Source organism: Hipposideros armiger, unplaced genomic scaffold (assembly GCF_001890085.2).
Source record: "Hipposideros armiger isolate ML-2016 unplaced genomic scaffold, ASM189008v1 scaffold_57, whole genome shotgun sequence".
NCBI lineage: Eukaryota > Metazoa > Chordata > Mammalia > Chiroptera > Hipposideridae > Hipposideros > Hipposideros armiger.
This window is the reverse complement of record NW_017731407.1, coordinates 2363470-2387390: the sequence shown is the minus strand read 5'-3', so window position 1 is coordinate 2387390 and position 23921 is coordinate 2363470. Positions and strand designations below refer to the sequence as shown.

The 23921-nt window shown below is 33.9% G+C and overlaps 1 protein-coding gene across 19 annotated transcripts in view; it reads right to left on the bottom strand.

Moving 5' to 3' along the window:
* Positions 1-23921, bottom strand: part of MEF2C (myocyte enhancer factor 2C) — a 185430-nt gene that overhangs the window by 138827 nt on the left and 22682 nt on the right. For 2 of the 19 annotated variants that reach the window (XM_019641117.1, XM_019641127.1), the window contains one exon: positions 21231-21311. The exons of 16 other annotated variants lie outside the window; for them this stretch is intronic. The gene's annotated coding sequence lies outside the window, so the exon portion shown is untranslated. The remainder of the gene's footprint in view (positions 1-21230; positions 21312-23921) is intronic. One more of the 19 variants, XM_019641118.1, reaches the window with a different exon arrangement.

Below are 23921 nucleotides of genomic sequence, written 5' to 3'. Positions count from 1 at the left end.
TATATATATATATATATATATATATATATATATTAATGCACTCATTCCTCATAACAACCTTATTGCATTATTACGTCCATTTTACATATGAGGAAAATGAGTCAACGAGGACTTCTATTGCCCAAGTAAGTGGTGGCTCTGGGGTTGTTGGCAATACAACTCCAGCCTCTGCCCTTTACATCCTGTGACAAAGAATCCAACATTTTAATGAAAAATGATGGCTACTTTGACTGCTTTAAGAACACCACATATGAATAGTAACCGCCAAAGTAGAGGAGAGAATGGAGGAATTCAGAGTTGGAGCAGACCTTAGAAAGCCACTGCTCTTCAGGGACGTCATGACATCCAGAATGTGCTTCATTTGAACACAGAACAGCAAGTATTAACTTCCAGGCCTCATGTACTTGCTCTGACTTTGGTGATCCCTTGGACATATATGCAAACATACATATATGTTTATCTATTATTACGAACTTATATATAATGAATTTTTTAAATGAAGAATATGATTTTAATGAACTTTGATTTGTTTCATTATTACATTAGTGCCAAGACTCTGCTTTGTCTTCCAGTAAACATTCACACATTTTGATATCAGTCAATGTGTCTTAACAAGCATTGGATATAGTTAGTGAATTCACTCAGTGTGAACATCTATCTGCTAAAATTTGGTTAATTTTTCAACTAATATTTAGCTTCTAAATGCTAACATTCTATAAAAAAACAACGTTATTACTTTCACATACTGGTAACTAGTTGACCAGCTAGGTACCTTAAGGTGTAAAAATTTAATATTTATGAATGTACAGTTCTCTATAATTGTAATTTAAAATACTTGATGCATTTATAATTATGTGAATAGACTATATTTTCCTAAGTACTTGAAATTATAAAATTTATTTTCAGCATCCCCAAAAGAATTCTAACTGTACTAAAATGTATTGGGATAATTATTATTTGAAGCTTTATAATGCAACCAATACAATCAGACTCAATCCGTAGTGCTTTAGAAATTTAGAATACAGTTGTTCCTCGACTTACGTGGGGTTACCTCCTGATAAACTCATTGTAAGTTGAAAATATCTTAAGCTGAAAATGTATTTAATACATGCATAGACCCTAACCTACCAAACATCATAGTTTAGCCTACCTTAAATGTGCTCAAAACACTTACATGAGCCTAAAGTTAAGCAAAATCATCTAATAATAAATACACTGTAGAGTACCTGTTGTTTACCTTCGTGATCGCATGGCTGACTGGGAGCTGCGGCTTGGTGCCACGGCCCAGCATCACGAGAGAGGATTGTAATGCATATCACTACCCCAGGAAAAGATCAAAGTTCAAAATTCTAAGTACAGTTGCTACTGAATGAGTATCACTTTCACATCATTGTAAAATCCAAAAATTTTAAGTCAAACCATTGTAAGATGGAGATCATCTGTTTAAGCAAACTATCAAACTGGATTTTTATTTTAGGTTGCAACATTTTCATAATGACAAATGGAAATTTAAATGACTAAAAGTGATTGTATATGGCAGTGATTTATGCAGAATTCTCTATATTCCTTAGTATTATTATGACAAACAATAGATTATTAGTGTCTTCTTAGATATATGATTAAAACAATTTTAGAACTGTATGTTGAAGTGTGTTCAATACTCTCAACGGAGTCAAATTTATATTTAAAAATCACACCATTTACTATGTATTTTAAATCTCCTCTATATAATTTAAAAAGTTAATTTTAAAGCCATTTTTATTCATATTAATAAATATAAGGAAATATATACTTAAATGTACCAGTGGTAGAGATGGAAAGTTGAAACAAAGAAAATACATTCAACATAATGAAAGAAGATAGTCAGAATCATATTATAAAGTCAATTCCTGTGAAAGAGCATTCAAGGAAATGCTCAATTTATTTAAACACTGCTTTCCGGTTGTATTAACCATCATTTGAAATGAGTATACTATACAACAAGCAAAAAATTTTAACAAAGATTTTTATCATAGGTATTATTTTTTCAAGTGACAATTACAATGGCATGTATGCTGTTCTTAAGAATGTAGTGTTTTTAAGTAGCTCTGAGGTGGGTACCTAATAGAAAATGAGGTCTTCAGGCTGGACTTGTACACCCTCAAATAAAGAGTCAATTATCAAATAGCGGGTACACTTGGTAGCCAAATTATCTTCCATTAGGACCACTGAGAAGAGATGTTTCATTACCTACATTCAATAAATTGAAAACAGCAATACGTCACTATCCTTTAAATGGATAAAGGTAATTAGAAATGGCCTGAATAAATAAAATCTATGCAAAATAAATATGACTATCGTTTTCAGATAACAATATTAAAACGTATCATGAAGATTGCTAGTGACTAGTAAAACTTCATGAGTTGACCGCTATTTTGTTTTTCTTAGTCCCACCATATACTAATGCTAACTAGAAATGGAACAGATAAAAGGCTTGAGTTAGCTTTTGTTAGATGTCTACATAATGGATTTAGAAAAGATATAAATCCTTTTTAATGTACTTCATTCTTCATATATGTACAGGAATAAGAGATCAATGTAGTCAGATGCTTATCACAAAACAAAAATACCCAACTTATATAAATTGATTGGATGACTGTTGAATTCCAACCAGGGCCAATAAGATACACTGCCTTTTAATGATTCATAAATGTGTCTTTCGACATTGTTTTATCAGTTACAACAGTATTATCTCATGCCTTTGACTCATGACAAAAACAAGAACCACAAAGGCTGATAATTTTTCATGGGGGGCTAAATCTGGGAAAGAAATACAATTTTTAAAACATGAAGAATTATTATTCATCTATTACCTGCATATAAAATGAAATAAAGGCCACTGATAGCAGCTCTCTGTCACTATATAAGAACCATGCTCTCTAATCAGAGACCACCTACAATATGTTCCAGGCACTTTCCCAGGCATATCTGGGGGTCCTAAAATGAACAAGACTCCACAGAGATTACAATTCAGAAGGAAGGGAATGGCAGAACTCATTTGTTCATTTATTTAGCAAGTATCTATTAACCATGTGCCTGGACACATGGGCAATAAAACTCAAGGTTGGCCTGAGACATCCCGGAGGAGGTAGCCCAGTAAGAGTTTATTATAAATCATGGAAGGCAGCGTAATGTAGCCAAAAAGGGTATGGAGTTTGGAGCCCAACTGCCTGAGTCCTATTGCTAGTTTAGTCACACTCATCCATGCACACAGCCTGTTAATCCCCTGTCCTCTTCTGTAGTTCTTGTTAAGTTATACCTTGGGGAATTCGCTTTCTCATATGTTTCATGTTAGCTAACGATAACTAATAAATATTTAGAGTGATGCTTATTATATATCTGCATTAAGGAACAGAAAAGGCTATTTTTAGAAGAAATTATACATTAAGAATTCTTACAATCTATAATCAGTAATCCCCAAATAACAATAAACATCTAAATGTTATGTCGAAAAGTCTCCCCAGCAAGGTAGTGCTGGGAAGCCTGCACTTTGAAGGAACAAAGTGATTCTGAGGTCTATGCGTGGTAGACTACATTTTGAAACTTAGAAATTGTTTTCGTTATTTCCATAAAATTCCACCTGCCACGTCAAAGAATACTTTGGCCATGCATTACTGGTTAAGGAAACTTTGAACAATTTAATTCAGTTATTTGTATTACAACATCTGAATGGCGTACTACTATTTAAAAAATTGTTTTTATTGTAGCTGTACAATAAGGTTTTTGTGGGTATATGTGAGAAGTTAACCACCATTTAAAAACAGTTTCTATGAAAATTAAATCCTGGGTTTCCCAATTTTAAAACAGACTTTTGGGATACAAATTATTTGTGTTGGGGATGTGACTGTGTTATTGGATACACAGCGGTGCTACAGTCTGTACTCAAAAGACAAGACATGTAGCAAGAAGACAGGACACATTCCAGCTCTTCCTTTAAGATCCAGCTCAACTGTTTTCTCCTCTGTAAAGTATTTCCAGGCCCTCATGCAGTACCAACTAGGTCTTTTATTTCCTGTGTTATCAGAGAATGTAGAACCAGCGTGCAGGCAAAGTCAAGGAGAATATCATTTAACATATGAATGTTCCTATATTAAGTAACTGAAGAATGCAGTATTCTATAACAGAAAGAAAGCAGTTTTTTTCAAATTCCTACAGAAGATCCCAGTTCAGTTCACAGCAGATAGACTATTATATATCCATTGCTACCACAGCCTAAGAGATGCCAATATTTTGGAAACTAGACAGATATAATTAATTGTACACATCAGAAAGTTGCTCTGGAGGAGAAAAACTTTTTTTCAGAGATGACATAGATGTAAAGCTAATGGAGAAAATGCCCGCAGCTGCAAATATATGTGATCATTTAGGAATAAGTCCAAAAATTTGAGATTTTTTTTTTGATGGGAGTAAATTCAGTAGTGTCCAAAAAAAATATATACTTAAGATTTTTTTCCTTGAGAACAGAACACATGAGATACTATAACAGACATTATTAATACTTTCCTTACACAACTTGATAAAGTTCTCTAGTGCATTCCACAATAAAGTTTTAAAACCTTACAGGCTTTATCATTTTATTAAATACTTTCTGCAAGTAGGTAAGGGTATAAATTTCCTTTATGTAGTGGAAATAAGTTATATTTTTATGACCAGTTCAACATTCAAATAATGAACAGAAATATCAATGAAATGCTAAGCTCTGCAGGTAGGAAAAAAGCAGCAGTTTCTTTTACATAATGGAAATATTTTGCATTTTACAGTAGATCCAACTTTCTAATAATGATAAATGCCAATGAAATGAATGAAATGCATTCTAATTTTCTTCCACATCCCTGAAGGCTGGAAAATGAACCACCCAGCCACGTCTAATGCGAACAGGTGAGTAAATGAAGGAAACTATTACTTCGTATGTTTCCTTCTTTCTTAATTTAATGGCAAGGTTAGTTCTTGAGCAACCTCCTCCTAATTACCAGGAAGGCATGCACGCTGGCCGCTCAGCTGAATTTGTCCATTCCGTTTCCTTTAATATTTTCCCCCTCTATGCTACCATCATAAAACAAAAAATGAACTGTGTTTTCTTGCTTTGTTGGGTTGTTGTTTTTTTTTTTAAAGAAATTGTAAATTTGTTTTTCACCTTAAAAAATGCCATATTCTAGAGCATACGTTTCAGACACAACCTTCGGTCACGTCTGTGTGCCGACTGCAGCCTAGCTGGGGAGATCAGACTCAGTCAGCAGAGCTGGCCTGCTCAGCAAAGCCCCGCAGCCATGATCTGGAAGCGTCAGCCCCACCACGTGCGTGACACTAAGATGATCCACAGCAATCCTGCAAGACTACATTTTAAGTAGAGCTTCCAATTTGCTGTGGTTGGCATGACCTAATTTTGGCTCGAAAGGTACATTTTTTTCCCCTCTGGGTTTTACTGACTACACATTGGGAGGGGAAAAAAAAATGTTCTTAAAGGGATTCTTACTCTTCCTTTCCTTAAGGAAATTTAGGGGATTTAACAACTGTTGGCTTCTGGCTAATGCACAAACTAACGTCTTTTTTTTTTCCAGCTTCGCCTACATCTTGACCCCTCATGCCAAATATTTCAGGCAGGCTATTTATAAAGTTCATCACTTCCCCTGTTACTTCATATTTAGAAATGCTAATAATTTAGAGACTGGAATGATACAGCTGGTCTCATAAACTAGGAAAGGAAAGATTCTATGGAAGACATAATTTCCCTGTTATAACTTAAGAATTCAATTTATTTTCTTCTCAATTTTATAGCGAGGAGGGAAAGAATCCTAATGTTCCTTATGTACATCACCTTAATGTTCAAAGATAATTCAAAGTTCTGAAGATTTTGAATGCTAACAGAAGTTCTTAACCCTGACTGCACATTTGAATTCCTTGGGATACTTAAAATAATGATATATAGACCCATCCCTGATCAATGAAATCAGAATCATTGGAGCTGGTTCCCCAGCATTGTTATCTTTTGAAAGCTCTCCAAGAATTTGAATGTGAAGCCAGATCTGGAATCCACTGTGTTAAACTATGTTAGAAATATAACACTCTAATACAGTTATAGCATTATCTTATTTGGATGTAGTATGTTCTTGAAGTCTACTAGTCTATCCATTTATGAGCCGATTGTCATCAAAGAGCTTCTTGGCTATGTGAGAGAAAAACTCATCTGGATAACTTCGCTGACTCTCAATAGATTTATATATTGCAATTATAGAAAGCTCTGCTTTTTGGAGATAAAATAGTCCTAATAAATATGCTCCTTTCCTGCAAAACCAGCACTGAAGGCTTCCAAGGGCTTAAAATCACTTGTTTTCACCTGGATCATATTGCATCTTTGGAGGGTTTCCAGTTGCATTAAAAAAAAATCCATCTCACCTTATGATATTTACTGACCTGTAAATCTCTAATAATACACTAATTGAATTCAATGCTGTATACTTAATTTACTCAAGGTGATAATTTTCTAATTGCATGTGTGGTGTTAATGTATTATCTATTTGAGGTCAAATTCAGTACATTTTATGACTTCCAAAAAAGGCAACCATTAAATCAAAGTTCTCAGTCTTTCATAACTAATTTAATTCTCTACTCCAGTCACTGGGAAATGATATAGGCAAACAGCACAGCCCAGTTCTCTTTCGTCCATCCCAATAAGAAACTGGGCTTATTTAATGAAGACTCTAGTTTGTGGAGGGAACATGGTCTAGTAGCTGGAATGAAAAGTTGGTTTACAGACTTGGAATTTTACTCCATTATGTAACTAAGACAACCATCTAACCCCGCTCTCGCCGCTTACATAAAACTGGATGTGCCTAATTTTATACCAAGGCAGCCTATGAAATAATGGAATTTTTTCTATGTAATTTGTGGAACTAGTATATTTATTTTCTCATCTTCTGATATACACAGAGAACTTGGTGTGTGTGTGTGTGTGTGTGTGTGTGTGTGTGTGTGTATGTATGTCTGCAGTATGCTGTTCGGCAAAACAGAAGGAATGACTCCAGTTTCTTGGATTCTGTGTATCTTTCAAGGCCACAGTTTGTTATGTTTTACAGAGTCATTCCCTTCTATTAGAGTACCTTTAATAGAGTAATTTTAAAATACACAAGATCTTTTCCTAAGAGTATGACATCCATAAAGTACTTTTATTCATCTATTTTTGCTTTTTTAGAACAAGGAAAAAAACCAGAAATACCACTTGAAGTTTTTAAAATAACTTTGTAACCGATAAAAGTTGAGTCTCCATGGTATATTTTTGTGGTGGTATGCCACTGTGGGTGCTCTTCTCCCTCGTTCATAACTTGTTCTACATCCCTTGTCCAGACAGTGAATTGCAGGGGAGGACAGGGATCAGGCCATCCTTCCTTTCAGCTGTGTCTAGGAAACAGGGCATGAGTGGGACGAGAGGAGGGGCAAGTCCTTCAAGTTCCCTCGAGACCCATTAACAGTGAGGATTTCTGTCATCCAGAGACTGGAAAGGGCATTAGCGAGACTCTTCCTACTGCTGGTACTGTCCTCGTAGCTTCCTCAGTTGCCCCCAACTTTAACTTACCCTAAAGTCCTGGACAAGGCCTGGGAAGGGTCTCCAAATGGGGAAGCGAAGTGGAGAAGACGAGTATGGCAGTTCATGTAAAAACTCATAAAAGTCTGTTATGCTTTCAGAGGGGAGGCGAACCCCAACATTTCCCTTTTCCAGCATACTGCCAGGATTTGACTCATTATTTAAGGCTCGCTGTAGGTGTCCTTTCTTCTACTGAAGGAAGGCTGACCAGGCCACTCATCTCCCAAAAAAGCTGGACATTCCATCACTTAAGTATCCACTTTACCTTCAGCATACTTGCAGTGTAGCCTTCATTACATTATATTCACAATTGCATCTGGCATGTTCATCACCCTCATCAGACTGAATTCCTTAGGGGCAGAAACTTTATCTTTCACTTTTGTATCCTTAACGTCTACCTCCCATTAAACACTTAGTGAATGAACTCACTGATTAATAAATTTGCAGCCGATGTCCAAAGGGGTTGTGTTGGGGAAACAGCAGTAGACGTTTTTATGGTCAGAGCCCAAGATAGTTTTCAAGGTACATGCTTGTTTCTTTAACTTTCAAAATGCACAGAGTTGTATCACCAAGTTCTAGATTCACATTTGTCTTTTTCTAAATAGTGGTTCTCATCCTGGCTTCACACTGAAATCACCCAGGCAGCTTTAAGAAACCACAAGGCCTAAATGGCAGACCAATTTAATCCAAATCTAGAGGTGGGACCTGGATTCAGTATTTTTGAAAAGCTCCCTGTAGAGCCAGGATGAAGAACCACTGCTCTAAACTAGCTGCACGAAAGACACCCAATATTCTATCCCTATGACCCTGTCACTTAACACATACCCAAAGTCAATTATAGCTCACAGTATTTGAATGGATTCTATTTGTGAGAAACTGTTAGTTGATTTTAGTTCATGGATGATCAACATTTTTGAAAAGTCATTCAAAATGCAATATTTGCTATATCACAAACTTCTTCTGGAAATACTACTAATGACTTTATGTAATTATCTTTTATAGAATTAGCGAACAGTTATGACTTCCTTCTCAAGTCTTTGGGTAATCTAGGCCTTCATAGTGCATACTTGTTTCCTGTATATTTAGAACTCAAATGGACACTAAATATAAATCTGGTGTTTTATGGAATCTTAAGTGTGTGCTTTACAGTTGGAATGTTCCAAAGAGCGAATTCAAATAACCATAGTCAAAATCACATTAGGAAGTAGACATAACTAGTTTCAGCAGTTTCCTTAGAAAGAGACGAATGAACACTGACCACTACCAGTGGCACTTAATGTTGCATAAAACACTCAAAACTCCCCTTGCCAGTGGGCACCGCAATGTGACACAGAGGCCATTTATCACTGAAGCCAGTTAATTCCAAATTACACATCTAATTCACAAATCTTCAAGTCACATTTCTAAAAAAAAGCATTTTTAAATATAGAGAACACAGGTTATTTTGGTGTTTGCACGGTAATCCAAATAAGCATTTGCTTCTCTTCAACAGTAAAATAAAGTGGAACCAAATGTAGTTACTAAAATTCACTGTGGAAATCTGGCAAGGAATCCATGGCTTTAAAGATATGGTAGCTATTAATTTTGAAGTCCAAAGCATATACATTTGGTAATTCATAAATATCTGGGTCTTGTTTGACCTCTGACCAGCCTCTCTGTCCTCACTTCTAGTCAAGAGCACAGTAATATTTTTAAGAAAAAAAAAACAAGAAAACTTTATTAGAAGAAAAGAAAATTTATACTATTTCTCATAGTAAAAATTCTAAAAGTGGTCCTTTTCCATTTTCAAAACAGAAATATTCAGTTAAAAACTAACAGCCATGCATTTGAATCAAGTTGACATAACATTTCCTAGTTTTTAAATATAAAGCTAGTTGTTGTAACTTGTTAGTATTTATTTCACATATACCTCTGGTTTTACGGTTTTGTTGTTTCTTTTTCAACTAACAAAGAGAAAGTTAAAAGATGTACCTGAATTCAAATTCTCCAGAATATCCATCTGTATTAATTAAATTAACTGAATAACTCTTGAAAGCCATTTAATATCCATATATATGCTCTGTCATACAACTCACATTCTTAAAACTGTATAATTACTATGTTTCCTGCAAGTAAAAGTTAAAAAGTAAAACAGCTCAAAAAGTGAGAAGCAAACTGGAGATCACTAGACAGAAATAACATAAAACTAGATTAACTAGATTAACATTTCAATTAAAGCTAATATTGTAACTGGAAAAAATGCATTTTTACAAATAGTCATAAGGCATTGCTTCTGAAAGGAATTTCTAACAAATAGTTGATAAAATATATATGTTCACATATATATTTAATTTGCCCTTCATGTTAACAATACAGAACGGTATCATTGACCAAGAATTTGTTTACTTATCTTTAAAAACCACACTAACGTATCACACTAACATAGTTTTAAATATGTGATTCTAGGGTTACTGAATACTTCCCCCCAAGATGCCATGTGAAATTAAGTTTCTATAGTTAAGTCATTTCCTTTTTCTTATCTAATTGCTGAGATAACGTACGTGAGATTTTGGCTTAGTGGACTCTGAGACCCACTATTTGGTTGTTGAGGTTCTAGCTCTGCCATTAACAATGTGGATAACTTTAGGCAAGACGCTTAAACTTTTTTCTTTTCTTTTTTTTTTTTTTGGCTTCACTTCTTCATCTGTAAAATGGGGAGTGTAACAGCACCTCTCTCATTTGGTTTGTAGGGATAAATGAGTTAATACATTAAAAGCCTTAAGCCCTTGGAACAAACAGTACCTAAATATACATTAAGCTCTCAAAAAATGTTAGCTGGGATTGTTGTCATGTAAAATAGCTATAATTAATAATACTCTCAAATTAATATTGCAAGTTTTTACACATATCATAAAAGTTTATTAGAATTAGTAGAGATATCTTGAGTAGTGATGTAGGATAAACGTAAAATTCCTAAGTCATAGTTGCAAGTATCAATCATATTTCTAGAAGATCAGTCTTACTTCTAACTACTAAGCCAGCAAGAATTGAAAACCAACTGGTCAACATATGTTGATGCAGATGGAAAAAGGATACCACTGTCTTTAAATTCCCAAAAGAAAGCCGAGTGGAGAGCCTTCTGGTCACTACAGTCTAACCTATCATTACTCGTGCAGTGAGACTCTTTGATGGGCTTCGTAGTCTATGAATAATACATATTTTGGGGACAGCTTCACAAAAATTGTCTGTCTTTGCTCCAAAAAGACCTATGACTAAGCAAATGTAAAGAAAGAATTACCTCCCAACCACAAAGGAGGGTGGTACCCATGTTGGAAAATGAGGCAACTGGCAAAAGTTTTTTTTTAAAAAGTATTTTTGAGATAAACTGGCTCCATCGTTCATACGCTAGAGAACAAGGAAAATTCCAAGTTTCAAAATGACTCTTCCCTTAATTTTAAAAAATGGAATTATGGAAAAAAAAACTGATGTCATTATAAGGCATTAAAAATTAAAGTGCCTACCTTTTTAGAAGATCTGGTATTTAAAAATATTTCACAATGCAAACCATATTTGCAAATATTAAGTTCTGTGAATCTCACTAAGAGGATAAAGCCTTTTTCTTCCCCCAGTGAAATTTAGGATTGTATTAACACTTTGGGTGATAAATAGAGAGGATTGTGAGGATTAGTCATTCAGGATAAATATAATCAAGTTTGCCTATGGAGTTTTGTTTCAAAATGGTGTCATGTATATTCAAATTGTAGCAAAGGAAAAGATTCTGGTTGTTCTTTTCCTTTGCTACAATTTGACTATACAATTTGAAATGGTGATTTTGAGACATGGATGAATCTTGAGATTATTATGCTAAGTGAAATAAGTCAGACAGAAAAAGTAGAGAACCATATGATTTTACTGATACATGGTATATAACACCGAAAACAACAAAGGAACAAGACAAATGAAGAAACAAAAACTCATAGACACAGACAACAGTTTAGTGGTTACCAGAGGGTAAGGGCATAGAGGGATGGTAGATGAGGGTAAATGGGATCTTATTTATACATGGTAATGGAAGGAGAACTGACTCTGAGTGGTGAACACACAACGTGATATATAGATGATGTATTACAGAATTGTACACCTGAGACCTATGTAACTTGACTAACAATTGTCACCCCAATAATCTTTAATTAAAAAAACCCCCAAAAACCAAAAACCAATATGCTACCTAGTAATGAGGATGAAAACTTTGAAAAAAAAAAAAGAGATGCTGGCTGTTCTTTAGTCCCTGTGACTCCTCCCCTAATACTGGCAGTAATAAATTAGCAAGGCTAAGTCTACTATCTTGTAATGTACTGCGGCAATTCTCCCCCACCCCATTGCCGATGGCTTTGAAGGGAGGAGTAAAAGGCTCTGATATCCCATGGGTTTCAACCAAATATTTTTTCAGTTCATCACCTGTGATTGTTGGTGTAGTCTCACCTTTTTATCCCAAGAGCAAATATTCAGGATTAAAAAAACTAAACAATTCAAATATCTATAGACTAATTAAAAAGTAAAGTTATCTGACACATAAAGTCATGGACCAATTAAAATATCGGCAAGAAAAAGTGAACTCCAGAGCTGTTCTTTATCACTCATCTTAAATATATGTGCCCTGTTCACGTCATCAGAAACATTACAAAATCAACTCACGACAGACATGTATACATTTCTTCATTTGAAATATATTGAACAAGAATTCATCTTTCGTTAGGTATTAAGAAATCATTATAACCATCATTTGATACAAGTCTAGAAAGACAATTTAGCAATTAATCTATATGATGAGACAACAGAGCCAATAAGGTCCATTTAAATTATTTTCTTGATAAAATGCACAGAGTTATTTCAAAAAGGTCTCTTAATATACTCATATGCTGCTTGAGTTGTTTATGTGACAATATATCATAATCAGAACATTTTTCTGACAGAAATTATGCCTTTAAACCTATTTCATAAATTTCCTTTATGCAGAAATCTGAGTTTTCTGACATAAATATATATAATTAATGGTAAATTTGTATATGATTACTCATTAATATAGTTTCTAAATCTTCATTTGTAGCTCACATGAATTATAACATTGATTAAAAATGCTTAATTTTACTAAACTCTTGAGTTGTTCTTCATACCAAAAATTGTTTTAAAAACCTAAAATTAGCACTTAAGCACATTTTAAAATCTTCAACTCTGGGAGACATTTAAATACCATGATCTGCATACAAAATGTAAATGTGTCCACTATCTATCTGCATATGCATATATATACAGTATGTACTTGGTACACATACTTAAAATTTCAAATGCTGCTCACTTATTAAGCTCATCATTTCAGAAATGAATGCAGGGTTCTGTTGTTTGAATTTTTTTTTATTTATATAAAACCAGAGAAATTGTTTTCTATGAAGACAACAAAAAATTGAATCTTTATTTAGAATACTTGATACGAATAGAAACACCCAAATAAATAAATATTAAGTTCAGAAATATTTACCTATTATGCTTTTAAAATGTGAAAATCTACAAAAGAAAAATGTCACATTATTTTAAAAGAGTACAGTTTATCAAGTGTCTCCATACAGGAGAAGATAGTTTAACTGCTTTTGGTTTAATTTACTAATGCGGCAAAGACTTAAGGGGTACCATATTACCTATGAAGTCAAATAATTGGTATTTACGACTATACCCTAAATAGTATATCACAATATTTTAAAATAAAGCCTTGATTTGAGTAGGAAAGGTTTGTTTTTAGTAAAAGGTATGTTTAATGATTATGAAGTAAATTTCATAATTGGAAATTTGACTTTTCGCAAAAATCTTTGGTTTATTTAAACATTCCTATAAAAATCTAGTCTTAAATTTAAATACAATACATTTTGTCCACCATCAAAAGATGTTTGTGAACTTTTAAATTTTTATTTTTAATGGAAAGTAAATATTTGGTCAAAAACATGTTTGGAGGAAAGCTTTTGGTCCAAGACAATTATAAAAGTTTCTTAGAAATTTCTTAAAGGCTGAGTACAAAACTAGGGCAATGCATATATTCTCAGTTACTCTTTTAAAAAAAACCTGTAAAAGTGACTATAGTGGCATGTTCTGACACATTCTTTTCATAAACCGAACCCTGTTAGTGACAGCAGAACAGATTGTGTGCATCTGCTGGGAATGAGCCAGATGACAGTGGAAAAACGCACATGGATACCTTGGCACAGCAAATAAAAAATGGAGAAAAAAAGACCTGGAAGAGAAAGTGCTCAACTTTAATTGAAACATTCTTTCCAACATGATGAACTTCATCCAACCACCTCTTGTAGCCTGTCAATTTTACATATAAGAATGTATTTTAAAAGGGTCCTTTGTAAATTAGATGTGTTTTGTCCTCTCTTAGCACTAAATAATTGACTCGCGTTTTGGATTATTTTTTCAAATTATGGCAAATGTAATAAGCATTAAGGTAGAAAAAGAGGCCAAACCACTGTACCACAGTCTGGTACAAGAACGCTAAACTTCCAAAAACCCTTTCAGGTTCAAGTGAAATTTTAAATATCTGGGTTAAGTTTTGAATTATGTGGGTATTATACTGCCGCGTGCTAGAGATGCCACAATTCAAATATTCTGCAAATGTGACTATTGTAAATGCTGCTTGCACTCAATAGTGCTACAATATTTTATTTAATGCTGATCAACCACAGTATTGTTTAAACAGTTGGCTCAATAGCACTAGAGAGGTCCATACATAAAAACAAATGTGCTTCTATAAATCATATCAGGAAGTTCTCTTGGATGCTCTGATTACAATGAAAATTTATTCTATACAGTATACAATGCAAATTTTAAACTGAAGACCAAGTTGTTTAATAGATTAGTAGTCTGACTGAAGCAGCTGCAGTCAAGAAAAAAAAAAAATCTGGTGATTAACAGCCATTTTCCAGCAATCATAACCCTGGAAAGGGCTACTAAGCAGGGGGAGGGGGTTGCAGATGGGAATAATTCTCGAAGCCCATGTGCCTTAGAGGGCTCCATCATCATCATGCAGACTTATTATTATTATTATTATTATTTTTAAATTAAAGTTTTTAGAGGCATCCTTGATTGCAGTGTTGGGAGCTGTCCACGCTGTTTTACCATAGGGAAGTCCACTGTGAAAGTGTTCCTTGCACTGAGCACTCTTTAGCTAGGCATTAAAACAGGGCTAGGAGAGAAAGCTGAGTGTGAGGTGCACACGAGAGGGGCATTATTCCAGAGCCTGAGAACTATTTCAAATCGTCGCAGCTCCACAGGCTGTCGACACTGGGCCGACCTCATCAACATAACCTGTCATCCAAAATGTGAATTTCTTTGAGAAATTAAGGGACTATAAAAGGTGACAAAAAGGTAGTTAAACGGACTCTTGAGACCAGAAATAGCCCTCATTTTCATCCATATCTTACCTAAATTTATTTGTGTTATCAAAAGGTACAATCCTCAGGTAAAATTCTGCATCTTCTGTACGCCTTTCTATTTCTCCTCACATGAAGAAAAATACCCAAATTAACATAATTTGAATCTGAAATTTGATAAAACTATAATTCAAATGAACAATCCCTCAAATCTGGAAAATGAAAAAGGACAATGGGAGTGCTATTTACTTTTTAACTACTCAAATAGAAAATGCATTTTACCTTTACTAGTAAATATAATTCATTACTTTATTCATCAAATAGCTATAGAATACCTATTATATGCTAGAGGGATTGTGAAGGAATAGAAAGATGAGTAAACAACATTCATCCTTCATAAATTACATAATCAAAATTATGCAATAAGAAAAATAAGGAATACTAATGTATCCTTCAGAAGCTGATAATACTAATGTAAGGGGGAAAAAACCTTTAGAACTCTTGGTGAGGCTGTTGTTACTATTAAAACTACCTAATAATTCTATGTACATCAAACGCTTCCTCCAAACTGAACTTTTATTAAAACTAAGCAATAACCTACCTGGAATTCTGACATTTCAATGAATGACTTCTAAAACTTATAGATGAAATTATTTTTTTTGGTTCTATTTATGGTTCTAAAAACAATATGATATTTATTTAATAACATCTGATTCTGTGAAATGTTTTGATGCTCTTGAAAAAATATATTGTACTTAGCAATCATTAGCACTGGCCTACCATCGCATCAGAATTAGAGCCTTGCCCTGAAAGTGACCCAATTTCAATGGTATGAAATTATTATTGACAAAAAAATCAAAATAATTATCCCATCAAGCATTTCTAAGTGATCATCATTGGCAGGAAGATAAAATAATTAAAATAATGTATGGTGCTATGATAATAATTTACTAACTACTGATCACTTACATTGTGTTTTTATATGTATTATCCTGTTTAACCCTTACTACTCTAAGAGGTGGGTGGTATTATTATCCCCATTTTACAGATGCTGAAACTGAGGCTTCTGGAGGTTAAATAATTTGCCTAAAGTCACTAGCCAGTAAATAGGAGGCAGGATTTTGAACCCAGTTTTGTCTTTGTTCTTAACCATTCCTCTCTGTTCTTACGGGCCACTTTGTCTAATAGCACACATATGTATAATTAAAGAAATGATATTAAGTATGGTGATGGGGTCATCAAACTCTTTTATACGTGCCAATAAAAAGAACTGATATTCTCTTTCTCTTGCAGTCATCCTCAGCCTCTCAAGCTTTTTGTCTCTCTCTCTCTCTGCTTTCCTTCTCCTATTCCCCCTCTTCACCTCCCGCCTTTCTGCCACACATGTGCACATGCACCTTGAACTTTTGGCCCTATGTGATGTTTTCACAGAACATCATGAAAGCCATAGCTTGGTTCAACTACTCTAATAACTGTAACCCCTCCTGAGACTTCATAATGCTGTGCATTTTTGCTGTGGATGTACCATCCACTGACTCTAAAGCTGTCAGCATTTCCTTACAAAGACATCATCCTGAAGCCTTTGCCGTTTCAAGATCAGTGTCTGGAGGTCTTTCATGACCTAGCATTGTGCTGCGATGAACCACATCAATCTCTCAAGTGTAAGGAGAGAAGTCCACACCTGAAACAATTCTATGATCTCACATGTGTAGTCAAAACAGTTAAAAGTGCACTTGCTTTCTCACAATACCAAATATTTTGAAGCAAGATGGGAACTCAGGAGAGAATCCAAAAACAATTAAAACTGAGGTAAGAAAGGAGGAAGTAAAGAATTCTTTGATTTTTGAAGCTATAAAATGAGAGAAGGGGGGAAAAAAAGCACACAGCGCCCACTCTAACTCAAGAAAGATCAGTCCTAGAAAGGGCACTGTCCATTCATTTCAACCAAAGGGCCACAGGGAAACAAGCAATGGGACTGAGTATTTTACCCGGCCCTTTGCAAATCTATTTAATGTCATTGGGGGAATTTCTTTTTGGTTTATGTAAGGGGAGAAAAGCTCATCATTGAAAGAAGAGAAAGATGTAGTCAAAATTATTTCCTTAACCTATAACCTATACAGACGCTAAGTGGTCTCTGGATAAATACAAGAAATGAACAAATGGATATTATTTTTTCTTTTTTTTAATAGCCAGGTTTATTAGGTTTGATTCAGTTAAGAAAAAAATCCTGATGGAATTAGGTCTGGATTTATACCTTTTAAACATATTAACTGTTAGAGAAGACGGCTGAAAAGATCTACTTTCTGGACCACAAAACCTTTCCTTAAAGACCACCCAACAACTTAACGAGGTTCTTCAAATGTGAACAAAAATCAGGCACCTTAAAAAAGTACAGTACTTGGTAATTTATTGGTTAACAGTTAAAAAATTTTAAATTCTTGCCCAGAGAATTACCTACTACAGGAACCTCCAAGAGATTCATGTTTTAACCAGGTATATAGTTTTATAATATTTAAATAGCAAGAAAAATCCATTTTCTAGTTAAAAATTTTTATCCAGTACACATTAAACAACTGGAACTTTACAATGAATCTAACAATATTTATTGAGTGGTAATGATTCAAATTATCCCATAGCTCCGGAGAATTCCAAGACGATAAAGAAGTCTTGTACCATATTCTAAATAAAAGCAGTTTTAAAGGTTGAATCTGAATTTTTAAATAGAATGTCTAACTTTGTAAGAAATAAATGTCAAAAATTACTGACTCCTATGTATATTAATATATGCAAAAAAAGTTTAACATTTTCCCCCTTGCTAATTAGCCTTGAAAGTGTGCCAGGTGTAGGATCCTTGCTCATAACACCTATTGCCAAGAATTGGCCATTGTGATCATACTCTTAGGAGTACATTTTTATTTTAAGATCTAAGTTGTATTAATTTCTTGACACTTATTAGGAAACGTTTGCATCCACAGAAAAACAGTTGCTTGATATTTAAACATAATTAAAATGATCTTTCTTCTCTCTTTCCAAGAGAAAATTAAATTACATTTCACTGTTGGTCTGACTTGGTAAATTTTATATAGGCAATTAACAATTGGTTTAGTGGGTTAATGACTAAACTAACATTTATACACCATTTGTATACTGCTAAATCGATAATTTAGTATAAAAATAAAGTTGCAACAAATATTTATTACGCAGTAACATTTCTACTTAAGGCCCCATTTAATATATTTCTGTAAGAGAAGGCTAGTTTTAGAAAGGTGTGCTGGCAATAACTTGACTACACTTCACATAAATGAGAATTCTCCTACTGATTGAAAGGAGCCATGGCAGCTAGAAATTATTTTTTAATAAGATTTTAAAAAATCACATTGGTAACGACTGAAAAATGTCACTGGTAATTAAAGACTGGTTTTAACAATTTTTTACTCATTATTTTACAAGGAGAAGTATGAGTTTTCCAGGCTACAGTTTCAAATGTAAATGCAGATATTTGGAAGTTGATTTATTTTGTATGGTAATAAGCACATCACTTACACTGTACCTTTCAAATGAAGAGGATAAACCATATCTGAAAACTAAAGCCCGTATTTTCTCTTTGTGCTCTGTATTTTGACCTTGCAATCATTAAAAGTGTGTTTATCAATAAAAATGACTTTAGTGCCCTGTATTGTGGTGGAACATTGCTATTTCCTGAGATAAGTACAAAAAACACTCAATGTTAATTTGCATCACAAAATGACCTAATATATCTGAAATATAATGCACAGGCTTCATTGAAAAGAAACCATTATAGTTTTTCTCTACAAAACACAAAAATACAGACATCTGATTGGGCCTGTGTGTGCTAAGGGGAGGGGGGTGGGGAAGAGGTCTCATTTTCTATCTTACACCTATTGTTTTATGTATTCTCAACTGCTATCCGGGAAGAAAATGGAAACATGCTGAATTCACATTGCAGTTAATGTCTTCGTGATTTAGGAGGCTGAATTTCCAAGTTAAAGAAGGGAAACATTATGCTTTTCCTTTCCCAAAGTGATTGCCCAGGAAGAAGGCCCTCTGTGCTCCTTAGCCTACACCAGGGGAAAGAGGACATGACTTCGGGCTGAAATCACTCCGAGACAGGAGAGGGGAAGTTTATGATGTGGCACTGTGCACTGTGCACTGTATCTGGTCTGCAGCCAGGAAGTTTTCATTTTGTAGCTCTGCTGCCAGTACCTGCCCTGAATATTCAGAAATAAAAATATACCAGAGCTCTACCTTAGAAACTGGATGTTACAAAGAATTAAAAGAGTTTATTTTACTTTCTTCATCCTGAGTATAATTACTATTTTTAAAAAGAAAGAGCCAAAGCTATAGTAACAGAAGGGTTTTTTTCCCCCCTTTTTAAACTTCTCAAACTACCTTCCCACAAAGCCATTTAAGTTAAATGGGACATTTACAGACTCACCTACATGACGGATATAACTTAAAACATCTGCTTAGACACACACGTTATGCTCATATATAAAGAACATGGCAAAAAAATTGAAAAATATAGGGGCATTATAGTCTTATAATGTGTGTTCTTCTGTGTGTGTGTGTGTGTGTGTGTGTGTGTGTTCATTCATTAAACAGATTTTTGACTGCAATTAGGTAGTCTGTCTTATGAAGGCTTCCTTGTGTGACCATGATTTCTAAAAATAAAATGCTCCAGTGAATATTTCTGCTAAATAATCACATCTTCAAAATTACTTGAAAGAAATCCCAATCCCTTATGTTACATTAAGCAATAATACCAGTTTTCCATAATGAGCCTTGGTTGTACACCTTATGCATGGTCAACAATTAATTAGAAGGTTAAAAAAAGCATGTTTACTCTATTAAGCAGTAGACTAATTTCCTTGTCTGTCCTTACTGATTTACATTAGTGCATCTATTTTCTAATTTTGCAAGTATATAAACACATCTAAATCAAAGCTGCTTATCTTCAGGGTTCCGGGAAAGATGCATTCTCTTCCTTATCATTCTAAACTTGCTGAAAGAATCATAGACGTGTAAAAAGAAGGGAGAGGTAGTTGTTGGCTGTTTAAAAAAAACAAAACCACTTTGCATTCTACCAAAAGAGCATATCCACCACTTTTTAAAAGCAATATGCTAGAGATCCATAGTATCTGAGAACAATTTATACGACTTCATGTGCATCTTATCTATGACAACAAGATACAAGAAGAAAACCAGACCATGCTTAGGATGCTATTTGGAAAAAGTAGGTTCTCAGCAGGGACTGCTTCAGAGATCAGGCTCTCCAGTGTCTAAAAACAAGTTTAAGGTACTTTATTTAAGTCATTACTAGAAGATTTGCATTGTCATTGTACATGAATCGCAACCACTTGCAGGATAAACAACATTACTCCATTCATTTCAAATTTACAGCATTAAGAATTAATAAAGTCTCTATAACATCTGCATTATTAAAGAGTAATGATTCCTGCAGAAATCTGCCTGTAATAGGTTTACTGTTTTTATCGCTTGTAATATCACCAATTTCCTTTATAATGTCTTCAAGATTCTCTTTATGTGTACTTTGAACTTTGTTTACACTAGCCACTATATTTTAAAAATAATTACAGAGATTTAACTTGGGCAATATAATGACAATGCACAACAAATGCATTCTGATGATGACAAATGAATGTTATATTATCACTTGAAATCAAAACATGGATTTCTATAACAGGTATCACATACTATCCATACTTAATAGGAATGTGACTTTTTGCAGTAAACATTAAATAATACAAAGAAATGTGAGATACTATTTTTGGATTATCTTTTTTTAGAATCTTATGTTTTACAATGGTACTCTTTGTTATAGAATTTTCTTTATTTACACACAGAAAAACAACAAACATAAGAACGTTGATGCTATCTACTTATTCTTAAGAGAGAGAGGTAGGGAACGGGTGCCTCTAGCTCCCTTTATCCCTTTATATCTCAATTCACCTATAAAATTGTTACTATTGAATTGTTTTGAGTAAAATTAATTCTAGTACACTTTATAAAAGTTAAATATTAAAAGTACAACACTTTCATAGACTTTTTTCACGATTCAGTGTGAGAAACGTTATCAATAACTGCTTTTAGGAAACCTTGACAGTTTCCTTTGCTTACTGACTACAGCAGACCATCAGAAATTGTTTTTTCTCATGCTGTTATTCACTTACTTACTGCATACTTGCTTCAATTCTCCAAGGGGCAAAATGTGGCTCTTGTGGGAAAGGTCCACCCCTTTCTACGTTTGCTTCCTTGAACGAAAGGAATACACCCCCTTACATTCTTTGAAATGAATCCAACATGCACAGAATTGTAATAGCACTGTATTATTGACCAAATCAGAAAATCTTAAATGAGAGTTAAATATTGTTAAAATGTGGTATGTTCTGAATCAGGAGAACTAAATGACACACATGTATATAGGTAACAGCAATGAACTACATTTAGTGTCTAAAAGTTGGGACGCTGATAACACTTGTGTTAATGGAAGAAATCTGAATATTTTTGTGCACGTGTGTGTTGTATGGAGACTCAGGAAGAGGCCCATAAATGCGACAGGTTTTTGAGTGCATCCTTTGAATTTAAGACCCATTAGGGGAATGTCTCCTCCCTTTCATAAATATTTTAAAGAAAAAATATTCAGAAACTCAAGTATCCATCTTCGTAAGCAGAGTCAGAAGGCTGTTTGAAATCACAGATGTGCAAGAATATTGAAAGTCTACGCTTATCATCCAAATGACAGAAAACTCACACCAAAGTTAGTATCCACTAACTTCTACCTCATGAAGACAATCTTCTGGTCATTATGTTCTAATAAGTCTTCCTTCAATTATGTAGAATAATATACTCCCAAGGCAAGTATTATTTTGTTATTCTCTAATAAAGTATACTCTACATTTGTGGGAATCTGTGCATTTATCTTTACTTTTTTTTCTAAACCCTCTTTTTCTTTATTCCACTTTAAAAAAGAAATCCCTAAGTCTCAAGACACAGAATTGACAAAATTTTATATCTCTTTTAAGATATTTTAGTGTTTAAATGGTTAGTCCCTTAGCAATTTGTTCATCAGGCATTTCCGGATGAACACAACTATATAATTTCCAGGCCTATAAAATGGAAGCTATGCTACTCTGCCTATGTTTTTCACTTGGAATAAGGGTGAATATAAACAGTGAATATATAAACTGGAACTGAAGGTAATAAACTTATTAAAACTTAGTAAGATATTGTTATGGTCAAAGAAAGCCTGCAAGTGTGTGCCACAAATCCACTCAGATGAAACATCTCATTCACTAGAAGTTCCTATCTTATTATAATGCACAGAAAATTAAATACATAAATATTAATTTTATGTATCACAGAAGATGTTGGCAATGAAAATGTAATGTTTACATTTATGGGTGACTCATTAGTGTTTTATTGTGTGAAACACTAGGAGGCATCAGTTGGGTAAAAAAGGAGTTCAATTTTTAAAGAAGCAAGAAATTACTGTAGAGTTGGATATGCAAGAAGTTGGGGTTTTCAAAATGCTATTATGTAAACTGAACTTTATTCTCTGAAATAAACTCTCAAAACATCGTATTTTGTTGTAAAGAATGATCTTTATATAATATTCATAAATAATGTAATTTGGCAAATAAACACCTATCAAGATAAATTTCAAATGTATGGACTCATAACTGTATAATTACACATTTTTATGAAGAATATATTTTGTAACAGAATAACATAATGGCTACTGACTACTATGCATTTTCTACTCAGTTACTCAATGCCGTGAGTGTATATTTTATTTCTGGCAAATTCTGTTTTGTGCTATCTACAACGCTCTGAAAATATCTACTGCAATTAAGCCTGATAATAACTGCTTCGCATAAGCAGCCAGAACTTGATGTCTATTCATAAAGAAGTGATGGAACTTTAAGCAATGAAGACACGTATAAAAAGGACATGCTTTCTCTTATTTTACTATTGAAAACCTATCATTTGAAAACTGAGTTTTCCGCAGTTTGAATGGCTCTTCATAACGATGAAGCAACAGGGTTGTGGTATACTTATCTAGCAATCATTTGAAATTGGAGTGTCTTGCCATTTCTCAACAATCAGCTTTTATCTTTGACCTATCAAAATAACACGTGAACTGGGTAATCCGCCTTTTGTAAGGTGCACAGACTCTGTTGTTGCTCCTGGTTTTGTGAATCGCCTCTGTAATCTGGTTTGATTTCCTAAAGATGACAGATCTCGGTGAACAGTCAGGCTTTAACTGAGTGCAAGGCAGTCCACGCGCCCATGAGATTAAGGTACAGTGCTGAGGACGGGGATCTTAATCACCTATCCTTCCACATACAGCACACAGACTGATCATCAGTGATTAAATCTTTTCATTGTGTCCAGCCAGTCACTATATTCATAAAATGAATATGTGCATTTTTATAAGTTTTAGATATTAATTTGCAGGGTGCTTTATCAGAAGATGTGCTTTTGAAAAAATGTAGAACTTTATTAATAATCTCTTTAAAGTCCATTCTGTGACCCTTTACTGCATATGAAATTTTCCCATGTTGTTTTGAAGCATGTCCCTGAAGCCAGGGTTCTCTGTTTAATAACTATTTTTTTATTGTTATGTAGCACAAGTGTTGCTGCACAGATATTTCCCCATTTTTGTCACTTTCTGAGATTTCATAGACTCAAAATATACCGCATGTAGAGTTGGGAAATAAAACCACAAAATATACTACAATGAACAGAAGAAAGTTTTGAAATATAATGTTAACATTGGCCAAGGAGTTATTTAGCTCAGTTTTTTATAAAATAAATTTAAATACAATAAATCATTTATTAGAAAGATACAGTTGTAATGT